Below are 18514 nucleotides of genomic sequence, written 5' to 3'. Positions count from 1 at the left end.
TAAATCCAATTCTGTTGGGATACCTTAATAAGTACTAATATTTTCTAAGCTTTCTAAGGTAGCTGTGGACTCCATTTTCAAAATGTATTTTCTTCTTTGTGATTTTCTTTACAGTAAAACAAAATGCAAACATTGCTGGGATCCATAGGACACAATTAGCAACAAGATTTTATTCTAGTAATCATTTATTCTAATAATCATTCTTTTCATCACTGAATTAACTACTATTAATTTATGAATCCCTGAACCATGTTAATACACACACACACACACACACACACACACACACTCTTAAAGAACCAATCTGATTTGCACAATTTACTTAAATGATACTTAAAAGTAAGCAGTCAGCAATGTGTACAAAATTGCCACCATTGCAACTCTTTTAATAATCCTTTAAAGTTAATTACTCTAGTGATATTACTTGAGTAATTATATGCCAAGTACTTTCAGGGAGCTTACTGTGCTTTTGACAAAAGATCTAAGGGTCAATGAAGCTCGGCAAATAATTTATTAACTACATTAACAGTACTTCATAGACTTTTAGAGCTGGGACATAGATAAGGTAGTTATTAAATTCATCCAAATTTCATATGTAGTGGAAGTAGTGGAAGCTCTCATTTTGGAATATAGTTTTTTTTTTTTCCTTCATACTTAGATGAGTATGGAACTCAATGAGGTAAAGGGACAAGGGTACTGAGAAAGAGCTCAGAGAGAAAGTGGAAAGAGTGTCAAGATACACGTATATGGTCCAAGCCAAGTGGACCAGGAGCCAAAAGAAAGAAGAATTGAGTATATGCTAGTTAAGAGCTTATGAGAGAATTTTAGAGAGAAACGGAAGTTAAAAGACCTAAAAAAAAAAAAAATTAAAACACTTTTTCTCTAACATCTTTGTAAAATATCCAAACCCTTCTGCTTTATTGTCTTGTAACATACTGTGCAACTTAGGGTGATGAGTATTTGGCATATTATTGGCTAATATAATGACACAAGGTCCTAGGCAATAGAGTATTCTACATTTGAGATGTAGAAAAATCAGGACATAAAAATAGCAACCTTGGAAACAAAGGAAAAGGAAGGGAATACATAGAGTATATACATAAGGATTCTTTTAAAATTTTGCAGAAAATGTGTATTATGAACAAAGTATACATGGATTAAAAAAATTGTTTTTCACCAAAATAAACTTGTACTAACTTGTCATAACAAGCAAACTTGCCAAAACTGTTGCACCCAGATAAGCTGCAGACAAAAACAGAGCTTTCAATGGAAATTTTAAACAAGTGGGATCAAGATTTTGAAGCATTTCTTCAAAGTGTAGAGACAGGGGTTAAACATGGCTTTACCAGTACAATCCTGAAGACAAAGCACAACCAAAGCAACGGTTACCAAGAGGTGGAAGTGGTCCAGTCAAAGCAGAAGTGGACCCGTCAAGAGCAAAGTTTGTGGCAGCAGTTTTTTTTGATGCTCAAGGCATTTTGCTTGTTGACTTTCTGGAGGGCCAGAGAATGTTATCATCTGCTTATTATGGGGTGTTTGGAGAAAGTTAGGCAAAGTTTTAGCAGAAAATCACCTTGGAAAGCATCACCAGAGAGTCCTTTACCATCACAAGAATGCTCCTGCTTGTTCCTCTCATCAAAGAGCGTGAATTTTGTGAGAGTTTCATTGGAAAATCATTAGGCATCCACCTTACAGTGCTCATTTTGCTCCTTCTGACTTCTTTTTTTGTTTCTTAATATCTTTTGTTAAATTTTAAAATTTTTATTTGCATATTCATTCTTACAAATCATGATATTTCTTTATGCCTGTTTCCTAATCTTAAAAATATCTTCAAAGGGCACCCATTTTTTTTCAATTAGTAATGTAAATCGACATGGTTAAATTCCCAGAATCCACAGTTTTTTAGGGATGTACTAAATGGCTGGTATCATTGATTACAAAAGTGTCTTGAACTTGATGCAGTTTATGTTGAGAAATAGTTTATATTTTTTATTTTATTTTTTATTTTAAACTTTTTAAATTCCCCTCATATAAGTGCATAGTTTGATATTTTTTCATAGACTGCACACACTTGTGTAACCATCACCCATTTTAAGATGAGATTAAACCTGTATTCTCTTTAGTGACACAAGTCCGTCTCAACAAAAGAGAGACATTAACCTAATTTTTGAAAGCTTGGATTAGTTTCGCATGTTTCTTCTATATATTAATGCTAATATATGAGATGCAATCCTTTAGTATATGCTGTTACATGTGTGGTTTCTTTTGCTTCTTTAATATTTTCAAAATTTTTCTGTATTATGCATGTAAGGATAGATAGTTTATTCTCATTGCTGTTCACATAACAGAATTTTAAATGGAAAATGCATACATTTAAAAATCAGTTCTGTGTTTATTTTACGTAACTCTGCTAAACCTCCTGAGGTCACTTAAGTCATAGTGATCATTGTAACGAGTCTACTGGTTCCACCAGCTATTTCTTTACCTAGTTTTTGCAGTTATTCTCCATGGACCAGAGAAATAATCACAATGCCTCTTCTTAGAAAAGAAAAGACACAAGCCAATGAAAGTGAAAGATCTTGACCAAATCGATCACCACTTGGCTGAGAAGCATGCACTGAAATGTATTCTAAGGATTTTATATCAAAGAGAGCTAAATATAAAAGCTGGATTGGCAGAATTTGTCAGTTTACATGTGCTCAATCAGAATTTGTTGTAAGATGTTGGTTCAAGTACCTGAAGCAATATAAACATTCTGAAAGGCTGATTAATAGAAGACTGGACTCATCGTTTGCTCACAGTCAATGAGGTTGAAATGTTGGTACTTACATGCCATACTACAAAAGAAGGGCCCAAAGTCTTGGAATATGGCGATGTTTGAATGAATCTACGTGTGCAACCTGTTAGCTGTCTGCTAATCACAGCATTCAAGGGAGGGCTTCTCCCAGGGGATTCTTTCACCAGGGAATAAGGAAACACATTTGTGACGGGAGCACTAGCATCCTAGAAAAGCTAGGGAGATGTTACCATGGAATTAGACTTCTGATTTCAATGGAAATAACTGGATCCTGAAATACTGGTGTTTAACCTTCAAAGATAGAGTGGGTACAATTATCATAATGAGCGTGGAAGAATGTGAAACAATATGTTTTGTATTATTTAACCAATGAATACATATGTAAAGAACACATATGATATACCACGTAATATATCATATAAATATCTAATATGTAAAATAATATAAAGAATACATACAGTTAGAAGAAATAAGTTTAAGAGATCTATTGTACAGCACAGTGACTATAGTTAATGATTATATATTGCATTCTTGAAAAACGCTGGGGTGCATGCTTGGTGTTCTCACCACAAAAATAACTATGTGAGGTAATGCATTTGTTAATTAGCCAGATTTAAACATTTCACAAGGTATATACACTTCAAAACATTATGTTATGTATAATAAATACATATAACTTTATATGTAAATTTTAAAAAATTGGAAAGCAAAAAACATTATGTTTTGGCCCACAGTGGTCTGTTGTCATAGCACGTTGCTCACAGACTTCTATCCATAATGAATAGACAGCCTACAGAAAAATTGCTTGCTCTGTATAATTAGAACAATTCCTTGTCCAGAAGCCAGAAACCTGATTATTGCCAACATAGTAGGTATTTAAATGGCGACTTACCTAGCTTGTAGACTAAGATCCTTTCACAGACCTGTCATACTTTATTGAGGGAGGGGCCAGTTCTTTATGAAGGAGAAACTTCTACTTAACTAGAAGAAATTTCTAATATTATAGTATGTACTACAATTTTTCTCCAAACCTTTCCTAGGAAACTTGATACTGGGTTAAATGTGTCCTGAAAAGAACAAAAAAGAATGCCTAGACATTCCAGGGGTTATTAGATACTGGCTCTAAATTGATACTAAATTCTAGAGACCCACAATTCCACAATTGGTCTTGGGTCAGATTTGGAAGAAGTGAAGTCGTGTAGGTTTGGTGATGAACCGAAATATGGCCTAGTCTGTTCCTCAGTTTGAGTTAAAAATTGTGGTTGTTCCCCAATTCCTGAATGCATAGTTGAAATAAACATATTTAGTGACTGGTGTAACCCACAGAATAGTTCCTTGACTTGTAGAATGAAGACTATTTTGGTAGAAAGGAATAAGTGGGCTTTGGTGGAACTGCCATCCTCAGCCAAATAATAATCCAGGAGCAGAATTTAATCCTACACAGAAATTACAGCCACCATCAGAGACTAGAGAGATGCAAAAGAAACGGTTTATAAGAAATCACTGTCATCACCTAGTTGGCTGGTGCAAAAATCAGACATATCTTAGAGATTACTGTGTATTATTATAAATTTTAACTAATTTTGATTCCTATGTGGTATCTTTACTGCAGAAAATAAGCCACACCCCCTAGTACCTAATACACAGACATTGACTGAATAGCAAGTAGTAAGCCTATAGTAGCAAGCCTGGAGCTTCTTTTCAACTAGAGAAGAGACAGGCAGAATAGATCATCACAGTTTTCCATCAAACTCTTAGGGGCCTTCATTGTGATTTTATACATGTATATGCTCAAGTTGTCCACTTTATGTGGCAGAGTACATCTTCAATGCCTTATTTTATGGCTATAATCTGCTTTCTGACATATAACAATCCTGAACGCCCTTAAAATCGTATGTCCCACACAACAGCACCACAGGTCCATTACATTAATGGTATTTTGCTCACTGGATCTGATCACCAACAAGAAACAAGCACCCTGGATGCTTCAATAAGACATAGGTGTGCCAGAGGATATGACATTAATTTTATGAAATGGAAAACTCTTCCATTATGAAGTTTCCAATAGTCCAGAGCTCTAAGATATGTGGGAATATACCCTCTACAGTTAGAAAACTTAGCTGCAGCTCATACCACAGACTGGGAAGAAAGAGGCAATATGTTTGGTGAAGTACCTATCTGGATATTAAAGACAACATACACCATGTTTGGGTGGGCTGATGGTACCCATTTACTGGATAACTACTAAGGCCACAAGCTTGATGTGGGATCCAGGACAAGACAGGACTTAATATAAGGTCCATGTTCTATCGCAAGCTGCCTCAAAGTCTGGGCCTTATGGTTGAGCATCCAGCAGTTTTTGAAGTGCCTGTGGAAGAGAGGGCAGCAGGATGGAGCCCCTGGAGGGAATCACAGTGCAGACCCCTAAGAGTATAAAGCAAAGTTATGATGATCTCTTCTGCCTATAACTATTCTCCAGTTGAAAAGATGCTCCAGGCTTGCTATTAGGCCCCTGACCATGAGACACCACTTGCTTAGCAACCTCAGTTGGCCATCCAATAATTTTTGATCCACCAAATCATAAACCTACCTGTGTGCAGTGGTATTCCATTACTGGAAGTGGTATGTACAAGATCAGGCCTCATCAGGTTTGGAAGACAAGTCAATTTGCACAGCATGTGGCCCACCCACTGTACTCCCATCAACTGAGCCATTGTCACTCTTTCAACCCCCAGCTATGGAATCATGAGAAATTTGCTAATAAAAGAAACCAATTAACCAATTAAGACAAGAATAATACACAGAGACCGTGTTTGCTGATGGATCTGCATCGTGTGCAGCTGTCACCAGCTGTAAGTAGTCAGGGGCTGCATTATAGTCCCACACGGGGATAGTTCTGACAGACAGAAGGAAAATCTTTCTAGCTGGCAGTAAATATGACTGTTCACTTTATCTGTAATATCCAATTCTACACTAATTTCTGAGCAATGCCTAATGGGTGGGCTGGCCGGCCAAGGACTTAGAAAGGACAAGATTGGAAGATTGCTAATGAGGATGTCTGGAATGGGATAATTATATAGATTAATCTATCAAAAATGACAAAAAGTACAAAGTAGTTTGTGTCATCTTTAAATGCCCTAAAGAGCAACTACTGCAGAGTAAGATCTCAGTAATCCAGTAGACCTGTTTTGTGGCTTTCAATACACTTGTTTTCAGATTTCTGGTTCTTGCCCAATGGGCCCATATATCAAGTGAGTAAGTGGGCAAAGATGGATGAAAACTAGGCATGAACTCAACAACATGGACTTTCCCTCATCAAACCTGATCTGCTTTGTGCCCAAATACTGAAAGAAAAGGCTAATGCTGAGCCAGTATGACACCATTTTCCAGTGGACTAACCAGCCGTGCAGTTGCCTATTGATTATACAGAATGTCTTCCTTCATGAAGGGAGCAGTGGTTTGTTTCCACGGAAATAGAGAATTATTCCCGATACATACTAATCATTTCTTCACACAACACTTCTGCCAGTGCCACCATTCATACACTTACAGAATGCTTTATTCCTTTCCACTTAGCCAATACAGCATTGCCTCTAATCAAAGGATTCATTTTACCACTAACAAAAGCTGCACAGGGTCAGGCACAGAATTTACTGATTTTACTATGTGCCCTCAAAATCTGCTGGCCTGATAGAATGGTAAAAATGGCCAAACCAATGATCAAGTTGCAGTGCTATCTAGGAGATGGGGGGAAAAAAGTTGGGGGTCCTGTTCTATCTGTTGTGGCATAGGCCTTAAAATAGAAAACATACTATGTGCCGTTTCCCCTGTAGCAATGACATCAATGGGTGGGGAAGGGAGTGCCCTTCACTATGGTACTTAATAATCCATTCACGGTGTTTTATTTTCTTTCACCCACACAAACTTTGGCTCACTTGGATTAGCAGTCCTACTGAAGAGAGAGACATCTATGCAAAGGATCACAGTAATAGTTCTATTAACTGGAACATGAGACTGTAAGCGGGCCATTTTTGAGTCCCCTTTCACTAAACTGACAAGCAAATGAGGGGATTCATTTGTAATCTGTGGTGGTTTGTTGAAATTACCAAGGACTATGCTTGGATCTGGAGGCTTCCCAAGGAATTTCTTTGTATTCTCATGTCTAATAATAATGTCAGTGGGAAATTAGGACAATTCAGTCACATGAGGGCCAGCATGGATATGGATACTGTGGAAATCAATCTTTGGGGAAAGAACCCCTACCAACTACTAAGGTGCTTGACGAGATAAAGGGAATCTGGAATTTGACAGGGGAAGAAGGGAATTACAATTACGGTCTTTGGTCTTCTGATGACCTAAAGGCAGGGATTGCAATAATTATGTCTTATATGAAATGATTTGCTTCTCTGTCAAGTTTTCAACCTTATAGAGCTAATCCTGCAATTTAGGATCTAGGGAGAGTACAATTAGGTTGGCATCATCCCATGATGATCTGGTGACAGATGAGCCTTATGATGGCCTCTCTTTTGGGCAAGGTTGTATTCAGCTAATAGAGGACAGCAGCAGCAGGTTGAAGAGTGATAGAAAGGAAGATGAGGGTGTTTCTTTTCTGCACCCTTCCTCGGTTCTGCCTAGGTGGCCACAGAAGCCACACTTCTGGTGATGGCTGCCTCCTGTATAACTGCAGGTTCTGTTGGGCGCCCCTTTTCCCACTGCCTAGCTCTTCCTCAGAAACACTCTTTCCTTTGCCATAGAGGCCTAGTGGCAGTCATAGCTTCCTGCCATTGCTAGTCCTTGGGTTCTGCAACATCTTGGTTGGTTACATTAAACCTTCTTGCACACTTCACCAAATTCTCTTACTTCCAACTGAGTGTGTCTTCTATTTCTTGCTGAGATTGAAGCTGACATACTAATCTATAGTGAGAGAAAAAAAAGTAATTAAAATTAGCAATCTTTAAACATTTTCCTCTAGAAACAATTATTAAATTGGTTCCTAGAGTCTCACTTTTTAAAAAAGTTCTGGAACCGATGGATAGAAGTGTAGAGGTGGTGGTCCTAATATGTACTCCTGGAAAAGTAATTATTTGCCTACCCACTCCCAATCTCCTGGGCAAGCTCTTCAAGCAAACACAAAGAAAAATTTTAAATGTTCTAAATTGTATGCTTGAGGTGATACAAGAATAGGTTTCACAGGATTACTGAACTATTTTAATAATTATTGTTTTGGTCTACATGAGATTGTTTAACTTAGCTCCTGTACTAGCATGGGGATTTTCTAGGTTATCATCCCCAGTTCCCCTGTGCTTCAAGGCTTTTATCATTCACGGAGAAATGTACAGATCCTATTGCATAAAATTGCTGTGAGGATTAAGCGCAACGATGAATACAAAGCATTCAGGACACTGGCTCTTAGCAAGTGATCATTCAATGGGAGCTGTTGCTATCCTCCACAGTCACCTATTCTCTATGGCCATGAACACAGCTCTATTTACTTTATTCCACATCCAGGCCAATCCTCAAGCACCCAGGAAAAGCCTTTACATGTGTTTAGGAGGCAATAGCATCAAAGAGTTCCTTAACTTGATTTTTCAGCGACTCTCTTATAGTGTTCTCCTCTTATTTTATCCAGCGCTGTATATGTCTCTAATTATGGATCTTATGCCACTGGAGAGTTTGTGTTGCAATATAACCACCTAAACCATCACAAATATTAGTTTATGATTATACCATAGTTCCCCTTAACTTCCTTCAATGTTTTCTCATTAGACTCCTTCATATGATTAAACTTAATTTTCCTTCCCATTTATCTCCTGAGATAGCATCATCATTCAAATTAAACCTTACAGCAACACATTTAATTGAAATTTCAGCAACCAATGGTACTAAATATTTCTGTAAAAGAGAAATTATTACAAACATCTTATTTTACCCACATTCATACTAAGTCTTCTTTTTCTACCTTTTTCTTTCAATGTGAAAATTTAGCAGGCAAATCCATTACTACAAATAAAAAATAAATTATAATTTAGTGTTAGGTCTCACTGAATAATAATTGCATTACCTGTTCACAAAGTAAAGACTTCTGAGATAAGACATATATTTGAAACAAGAAGGGGACCATGTCAAATAACCACAGGAGATTTGATTGCTCTGAAAGACTTCAATAAAATATGTTAATTAAAAGCTTCATGGGCCACCCCGGCTGTTTGGTGGTTGACAAAAGCACTTCAGAACAGTTTGAACAGATTATGTGTTTCATGTTAGGGAGTAATTGAAAAGTCAGCAATACCTCAATCATTTGAAATAGAAATGATACATTTTAAATTGGCCTCTAGAAGAGTAGACAAAATAATCTAAAGTATAGGCATTATAATGTCCTGTTCTTAGGCAGCCTCAGTGTATCCTATACTGACACAGTTATAAAGCAGCCAAACTCAAAGGCAAATTTTAGATTTTCTGTCTATCACTTGGCTTAGGATAGAAGGGTATGGAAATAGACTTCTCGACTGTAATAAAATTACAAAGAAGTCATTACTAGATTATAACAAAGACAAAATAACACTGCTGTCACTCAGCATCATTGGGAATTTCAGTTACAGAAATTGCTTAACTGAAGGTTAACACAATAGTGGAAAATAAATGTAATAAAGAGACTTGTTTGATAGATGATTAGCTGATTTTCATATTTTGCATATCCAGCATATCATTGTTAATATGAAGCCATTTGGATTTACAAGCAAAGCGATAGGTGTCAAACTCTTACTTATCAGAATGGTACAACTGAGTGAGGTATTACAGCACTAGCTGGATGTGTTTTATAATAATGTTGGGTTGCTTAAGCCTGGCACACTCAGTAATCTCATTTCCTGAATTTTTAATTAGTAACGCTTGGGAAAGTTACTGGACCATGAAGTTAGAACTTGCTAAAGAAAATTGGTTGAACTTGAGCCCTTTCATGAGAATTAGTAGATAGGAAGTTCAGTGCAACAAATGAGTTTTAATATTTTGATCTAAATTACTAGAAAGAGAATGATTTAAATGGGTTTTTTGTTTGTTTTCTTGGAGTTTTGACAGAAGGTATAAAGGATAAGGTCATTAAATAGCTGCCAGATCACCTATGCAGCACATACTTAGAAAATGTGAAACTAGTTATGAGACACACTCAATACCCACCTTAGGTGTACATAATAGAAATAATGCATTAGAAGGTTGAAGAGATTATTAATAGAGAACTTTTTGGGAGTTGTAAGAATGCTGTCCATCATATCTTAATCAGCTTTAGAATGAATCAATTCTTAGCTGTTTTCAGTCTTCCTGAGGATTAGTTTATTTTTAGTTTACCTTTCGTCCGAAGGTGTTGTCTTTCATTGGTACTTAACCATAACCTGGACTTTTTATCAAAGTCCCTTCTCCTTGGAAAGATTTGAAATCTAAGTTTTATTCCTCCAGCTTCATGGATTGTTGAAATCCCTCATCAGCTTCTTAGCCTTTCAAGTATCTAGTGAGCTTATCTCTCTGGGATTTCTTTTTCTCTATTGTCTTTGCCTCTCAGCAAATCCTCATTGTCATGGTAGTTCTTCCCTGACTTCAAAAATATGTGTTTTATATGTTTTCAGCTATTTGTTTTTGATGAGAGCATTACTAAGTACAAGCTAGTAGTCATAATCAGAAGTCCATTAAATATATATTTTCTTAATAGAATGCAAATAAAAATTTTTATTCTAGAAAATTAAGGCTTCTATTTTTAGAATTCATTGTTTAAAGTTTAATGAAAGACTAGAGAATCTGATTTAAGTTTTTCAAAACATACTTACTTTCACTTTCCCCTCAAAATATTAACAAAATATCCTGACTAGATTTGATCAAACACCAAGTCAGTACAGAAGACTATCCCCAAAGTTATTTCTTGGCATTTTTGATCTTCAAAGCATGAAATGATGTGACTCCATATCACTTCCAACCTTCTCAGGTAGTCCTCACTGTCCAATATTTTCAAATTCAACAAAATGAATTTTGTGTTTCCAAGATAGCAAATGTACGTATTTTTTTGAAACCAAAAGGACTGATTTATAGTATAGATAATATCATCTCATTTTTTTGGTACATTATTAGTACATGAATTATAGTTTGGAGGGTAATTAGGCAGCAGATTTTATGTTAAATTTCCTTGGGTGAGAACTAAATTTGGTATTTCTCCTGACCAGGATTCTAATTTGCACTAATAGGCAATTCCATAATTTGAGCTTTTTCTTTTGTCATAAAAAGTGCCACGCATTTTATATATTACATCAGAATTTATTTTGTGCATGTTGGATTTGCACTGGTTTATTGTGAAATGAAAGCAGTTGTAACTATTTCAAGGCATTTCTGGATGAGCCTCGTTCTTTAACAAACGGGGACCTCCGCATCTTCACAGTATTTAAAGCTACAGTATCTACTGTTCTGATAAACAACATAAATGACAAAATTAAAAACTTAGAACACTAGAGATTTACTTAAATTGCATGATTTGGTCTTAAGCCATCTAGAAAGGCTAAGTCCTACTTCTCTTGTCTGAGTTGAAGGGGTAGAAATGGAACCAATTTCTTTATTCAACTTTTTAATGTTTCACTCTTAACGATGAATGAAAATCCAAAGATCTCAAGATGGTTGAGTAAATTCTACAATATTAAATATAGAGATTATAACTAATTGGAAAAAAAAGTTAGAAGTGGAAGACAAAAAGGAGGAATAAACTTTAAATGCTAAAACACACACACACACACACACACAAAGACAGGATAATTTAGGAATTTCAGAACCCTGAGATTAAAGAGAAGATTATCAAAGCTATAAAATCGTAATGGTATTGACCTCAGCAGGAAAAAAATACAGCAAGTATTTCTAAAAGGCAATGGAATAAAACCTTCATGATTTGGAAAAAAAAAATTAAATGTTATTTTCCACAAAAATATCGAGTGCGAAGATAGATGGAGACTGAATCATTGGTGCAACTGTGTACTTCTTTCCTGTCATATGACCATACACGTTCCTCTCTCCCACGGGATTTCGCAGTGACTCCGTGGAGTCGCGGGCTTATCCTCACCTCCACTAATTTCAGGCTGCACAGGTAGAGATGACCTTCTGCCAGTTCTGAGCTGAGGATATTAGAGGAATGGGAAGATTTTGGCATTTCGTTTTTGTTTCTGTGATCTGACCTGAGAAGTTGGGCACTATTACTTCATCTTGAAATAAGAGACATATGGATTGGACCCAAATTCCACCTGTCCTTAGAGTTAAGCTCAACCAATTTTAGCCAACTCAATAAAGTTCAATAGAGCCTTGGTCAACCTCTATACTCTGGGTATAAATCACCAAATTCCGGAGTTATCTATGACTAGTATTTTTTTTTCTTTTTGTTACTACTATGCTTTCAGTGAGACCTTACCAATACAAAGGAGAATAAATATTTTCATATATTCAAAAATCTTAAAAAATTGTCTTCTTGTGAACCCATTCTGGAAGTGCCTGAACTATGTCTTCCAACAAATCAAGTGGTAATCTAAGAAAGAGAAATAAACGGATCCAGGAAACAGAATTTAGCACAAAGAGAGGGAAAGAGACTTCCTTTATATATAAAGTAAATTCCCAAGGCAATAACTGGCCTTTAGACTTACGGAAACAAAGAGGACTGGTAGACTATATAGCATACATAGACATAGAAAGAGAAGACTTAGACTTAAAATTCTGGTGAAGAATTTGGGGAATTAGTAATCGGTTCACAAAAAGTTAAATAAACAAAAAATGAAAAACTATTACAGTAAGTGGAAATGGAAGTAAAATAAATAACAAATACTTTTGGTATATTACATCAATCACCTGTAAATATTCACACAGCTAGTGCAAAGACAAATTTTGTTATTGATTTAACCAAAATTGTTATATCCAGATACTTTGTAAGGGGAAAATTACTGGCATTTAAGAAAGCTAAATCCTTGCCATCTTTATTAGGAAATAAGTAATATCTAAAACTAAAACTAAAAAAAAATATATCAGAATAAGCATGTTATTTAGACTCATGAACTAAATGCATAAGGAGAACACACTTTACTAACTGGCCTTTATCTGTCATTTATTTGCCTTCACACAAGTTGCCACCCCTAGAGACTCAAAGCTCTTTTCCCTTATGTTGTCATATCTCTAAAAATTTACTGCTTTTGGTTGAAGATGCTACATAAGCTGAAATTCAAATCCACCTCTTTGAGAACTACTCATTCACTGAGTGTGTCCTATATATATATATAAAATAAACATGTTAATAAACTTTGGGGTTTTTTTTCTTGTTAACCTATCTTTTGTTAGAAGGGTCTGTTCCAACTAAGAATCTATGATGGTTGAAGAAAAAAAGCTTTTCTTCCCTTACAGGGGCTTGGGGCTACTCTCTTTTACATATTCCTCATAGAACTATTTGACCTATTGTACCATGCCAATCTGTTATTTTGATTAAAACAATAATTTAGAAAGGAGAAATAGAGTGCATTTTTGTAGAAAATTGTATACTAAATATGTGAAATGGCTATAATGCATGCCTGTCTCTCATAAAACATTCATTTTTTTCTCCACTCAGAAAACTCCAGAAGTTACAGTAGTCTATCTGAATCATAGGATACCATACAACCTGTATGCTTGTGCATGGATTTTCACCTGGTGATTTGAATCATAGAGTCCAAAAGAGAACAAAATAAGCTCTCCAATAGAAAAAAAATCTATAAAAATTGTACAAATAGAGACTGAGGCAGCATTTTCAAGTTTTTCAGTATAAAAATTTGAGCTATGAAAGAACTTCATTGAGCTTTTTGACAGCAGTTGACAATAATTCTATCACAAAATAGATAACTCAGTTATTCTGAAAATTTCTCAAATCTGATACTATTAATCTTTCAGAAAATATGTTTATTTTGTATTTTTTAATTCCTTAGAAGCTTATGTTTAAATAAAGATGTAAGTTATAATTCTGGGTTTTTTTCTCTTAAGTTTAAAAGGTTAGGCTTTGTTTCAAAAGTGTCATTCTCTTTTAAAATTTTCAAACCTTCATTCAGAAACCTGGGGAGATTACGCTCTATATTGTAGGCGCAGTAGAGAAAATATTCTAATAGTGCTATTGTTACCAAATAAAGAAGGTCTTGACTGTCCAATGTGCAGTTAAGCCAATCACTGAACACTGAGATTTGCAATGAAGAAAGTACAGGCTTTATTGCAGGGCTGAGCAAGATATCGAGCAGCTCTCACTTTAAACCCAAACTCCCATTTGCTTTCAATCAGGTCTTTTTAAAGGCAAAAATTAAATGTAAGGGGTTAGGGCTTGTGAGTAGCTTGTGGACATCTCTGATTGGTTGGCTTTTGTGTAAGCTTCAGCATTTTCCCTAATCTTGATCTATTTTGGTTCTTAGCATCATCTTGTCTGGGTGCCAGATGATCACATAATTTGTGATTTCTAAGAAGTAAATGCAAAGCATTTGGTAAAAGACTAAGGACTGTATAATTTTTGTTGAAGAGAAATGAAAAAAAAAACAAAACAAAATCAATAATTTTGACATATTTAAAAATACAAACATATTTATACCCTGCATAGTAAAATTACAACTAATACATTTCAGATGATTTAATCTTAAACAAAGTCTCTTAATACTCGCTGAAGAATAACTTTATCATTAAATGGAAAATAAATACTATACCCTACATTTATTACGTGGCAGATTCATATAGACAGCAAAACTTAAAAAATGTAAACACTAAAGTCAGGAGTTAAGCATAAATGTATAAAAATGTAACCTATTCTTTTCTTACATTAATATTACCTCTGATGTGTACCCACTTTGGAGAGAAATGTAGATTATATGATGAAGCTAAGAGAGGAGCTTATAAAGTGAAGATTAAGAGTTAGGGTGGATAAGAATTGGGTATAAGAACAGATGCTCAAGATCCTCTGGCTGAATATATAGAACCGTAGAGAGTTTAATATAATGGGAGATCTTAGAGCTTATCCTGGCCCCAGCTGTGTTGTACTAGTGAAGAAGCAGCAGGACTGGAGAAATTAAAGGATTCGCCTCATACAACAAAACGAGATTAGGAGCTTTCTAATGTCGTGCTCTGTACCCTTCTCATGCATCTGAGGTGGGAAAGGACCCCGGCCTATGCATCTATTCAATCTTGACTTTTAGCAGTCTCATTTCTATACCTACCAGGGAAATGGGTTTCTGAGGAAGGAGTCTAACTGGAAAGTTTAGTTGGAAGAATCAGTCTTGACTGTGCCCTGCAAAGTGGATATGGCATTTTTCAAGATGGAAAAGCCAAAAGAGATTTCCTGTCTCATGCCTAGAACCAGCCCCATTTGAACACACGGTCTCAGGAATGCACGGGGGGATGTGACACTCTTCAGTTTAGAGTCACATCTTTCATCTATTGACATACTTCAACAATCAGGAGTGAGCAAAACCACAGCATTTACAAAAGTAAACAAATGCTCTCTAAAAGTTCTGTCCAACACATGACAGTGAAGCTACTTGAAGACATGGCAGGTGCCTGCCTTCCACCTCAGTGACACTGGAGGCCTCTCTCTGAGACAGCCGCAATGGTTCTTTCACCTCGAGTCTGTAAATGTATTTTCACACATCATTTCTGAGGAAGGTAGAGGAAAAATGTGAATTTTTACTCCATTTTAACTATGGCTATACCTGGAAAATAAAAGTTGTCATTAATTGCTCCTTTAGTGAGGAATCTATCAGGACAGTATTACTAGTTGTGAGACAGAAATTTTACAAATAGCAGAGTTTTAGTGATAGTCATAAGAAAGCCTTTTTAAAAATTATGTGTCGTTTCATCACTTATCCACTTTTTTTTGCTTGTTTTCTACTTTTTAGTTTATTCATAAGGTGAAATACCTAGTATTTGAATTAGCTTTTTAGACCCAAATTTTAACTGATTTCCTTGATCATTTGATGACCTTAGGCAAATAACAAGTGCATTTGTATCCCAATCTTAAAATCTAAATCTGATCTTAAATCTTCAAACGGTCAGTCAATCTATTTATACACCAAAGGCCTTGATTACACTGGGGGGTGACTTGTGGTAGGTAAGAGCTAGTCTATGAAATCAGAATGTCTGATTTCAAAGTCTCACATACTGGTTGTTTGGTTGAGGGCAATTGCTCAGTAATTTTATTAACAAATTATGAATCTTGTTATGATTCCTTGAAACACCTTTTTACAGGAGAGGGGGAAAAAAGATATTACCTCCAGTGACAAAAGAACATCCCCATGGAATGGCATATCCTACAGTTGCGCCCATACCTTTTTGTTTGTTTTTGTTAACAATTATTTATTGATTGCACTGTGTGAGTCGGGTATTGCGTAAGGCACTGAGAAACACAGAAAGGGAGAGGATCAGCTGGCGGGCCTCAGGATGCCCAGTGAAGCGGTTTGAAAGTTCTCTGAAAACAACTCTGTGATAGAGTCGAATTGGTGTCCAAATGGTCTAACTCCTTCTTTCCAGTGCGAAACATGAAAACCTTCCTAGGGTTTTATAAAAATGCATTATCTTACCTTCTGAACTCAAAAGTAAGCTCACTTCAGTTGTCAACTCTAATATTAAAAGAGGACCCTGCTTATCAAGACTGAAAAGTCATATTGCTCTTAAATAAATAACTGTCTATCACAGCTATTTGGTTTCAATCTGATTAAATTCTATTCTTTGAGGATAAAAGACTTCTAATACTCCATTTTAAAAGTCAGAGATTTCATCCTGCAGCATGACTGAAAATCAAATCCTTTAAGCAACTTCTGTTCAAACATTTCAGAAAGCATATACTAGTCTAGAGTAATTTCTGAATATTGGCAATGCATTTAGAAAGTGAAAATTTTAATGGCATGAAAAAAATCATAATATTAGTAGATAATAATTTTGAATTTACTCTAAAACAAAATACTATTTCATATGGCAAAAATTTTTGTGATTATTTACTTTTTAAAAAATTTATTGTAAACACTACCTTATTGACCTTTAAACAATTTTAAAAATATATGGCTATATCTATGCCTTGGGTAAAGCATTTCCTACTTTATTCTGGATAACATTGGAACTTCTAGAAATCCATACACATCCAAATATGATTTTTTTAAAGACAGACAATTTTTAGAGCAGTTCTAGGTTCAGAGGAAAATTGAGTGGAAGACAGATACTTCCCATACACCCCTTGTCCCATATACACATAACATGCTCCATCATCAAAATTCCAAAGCAGAGTCATACATTTGCTATAACTGATGAACCTACACTGACGTATCATCATCAGCCAGTGTCCACAGTTCACACTAGGGTTTTCACTCTTGCTGCTGTACATTCTATGGATCTCAACAAACATATAATGGCATGCATCCAACACTATAGTTTCATATAGAATCATTTCACTGCCCCCAAAGCCCTCTGTATTAGGCCCATTTATTCTTCTCTTCACCCCCCTCCCCCATACCTCAGCAACTAATGATCTCTTCAATCTGTCCATAGTTCTGCTCACTCTGGAGTGTCACATAGTCAGAATCATATAGTATACAGCCCTGTTAGACTGACCACCTTCACCCAGAAACATGCACCCTAGGTTCCTCCATGTCTTTTCATGGCTTGACAGCCCATCGCTCCCCAGAACAGACAGAACAATATTGCTTTGCCTGATGCACCTCAGTCTATCCATCCATTTACCTACTGAAAGACATGTTATCCACTTCCAAGTCTTGTCAGTCAGAAACAAAGCAGGTACAAAAACTTGTGTACGGATTTTATGTGGACAGAAGTCTTCAACCTATTTGGATAAAAACTAAGCAGTTCAACCACTGAATCACATGACAAAAACATGTATAGTTTTGGGAGAAACTCCCTAATTGTCCTCCAAAGTAGTTGTACCACTCTGCAGTCCCCCTGCAATGAATGAGAGTTTCAACAGCCCGACATTCTCACCAACATCTAGTGCTTTTCGTGTTCTGGACACTGGCCTTCCAATAGGTGCACAGTGGCATTTAACTTGCAATTCTCCAATGATATATGAGATGGAGCTTGATTTTATATGCTTATCCTCTATCTGCATATTCTCCATGGTGAGGTATGTGCTCAGGACCTCTCCCTGTATTTCAGTGTTCTCATTGTCAAGTTTCAAGTATTCCTTGCTTATTTTGGACAAGAGTCTTTTGCAAATGTATGAATTTTGCAAATATTTTCTTCCAGTCTGTGAACCATCCTCTCACTCTCTTGACAGTGCCTTTCACAGAGGAAAAGCTTTAAATTTTAATGAAAACCAGCTTACCAATTCTTTCTTTCATAGATCATGCATTTGGTGCTGTATCTGAAAAGTCATCACCATACCCAAGGTCACGTAGATGTTCTCCTATATTATCTTCTAGGAGTTTTATAATTTTGTATTTTACATTTAGTTCTATGATTAACTTTGAGTTAATATTTGGGAAAGGCATAGAGTCTGTCTCAATTCATTTTGGGCATATAGATGCTCACTTGTTTCAGCATCATCTGTTGAAAAGACTGTCTTTGCTCTATTGTATTTCCTTTGTTCCTTTATCAAAGATCAGCTGACTATATTTCTGCCAGTTTGTTTCTGGCCTCTCTATTCTGTTTCATTGATCTATTTGTCTATTCTTTTGTCAGTATCACACTGTCTTGATTACTATAGCTTTA

Source organism: Cynocephalus volans, chromosome 13 (assembly GCF_027409185.1).
Source record: "Cynocephalus volans isolate mCynVol1 chromosome 13, mCynVol1.pri, whole genome shotgun sequence".
NCBI lineage: Eukaryota > Metazoa > Chordata > Mammalia > Dermoptera > Cynocephalidae > Cynocephalus > Cynocephalus volans.
Note: the sequence above shows the minus strand (reverse complement) of the source record.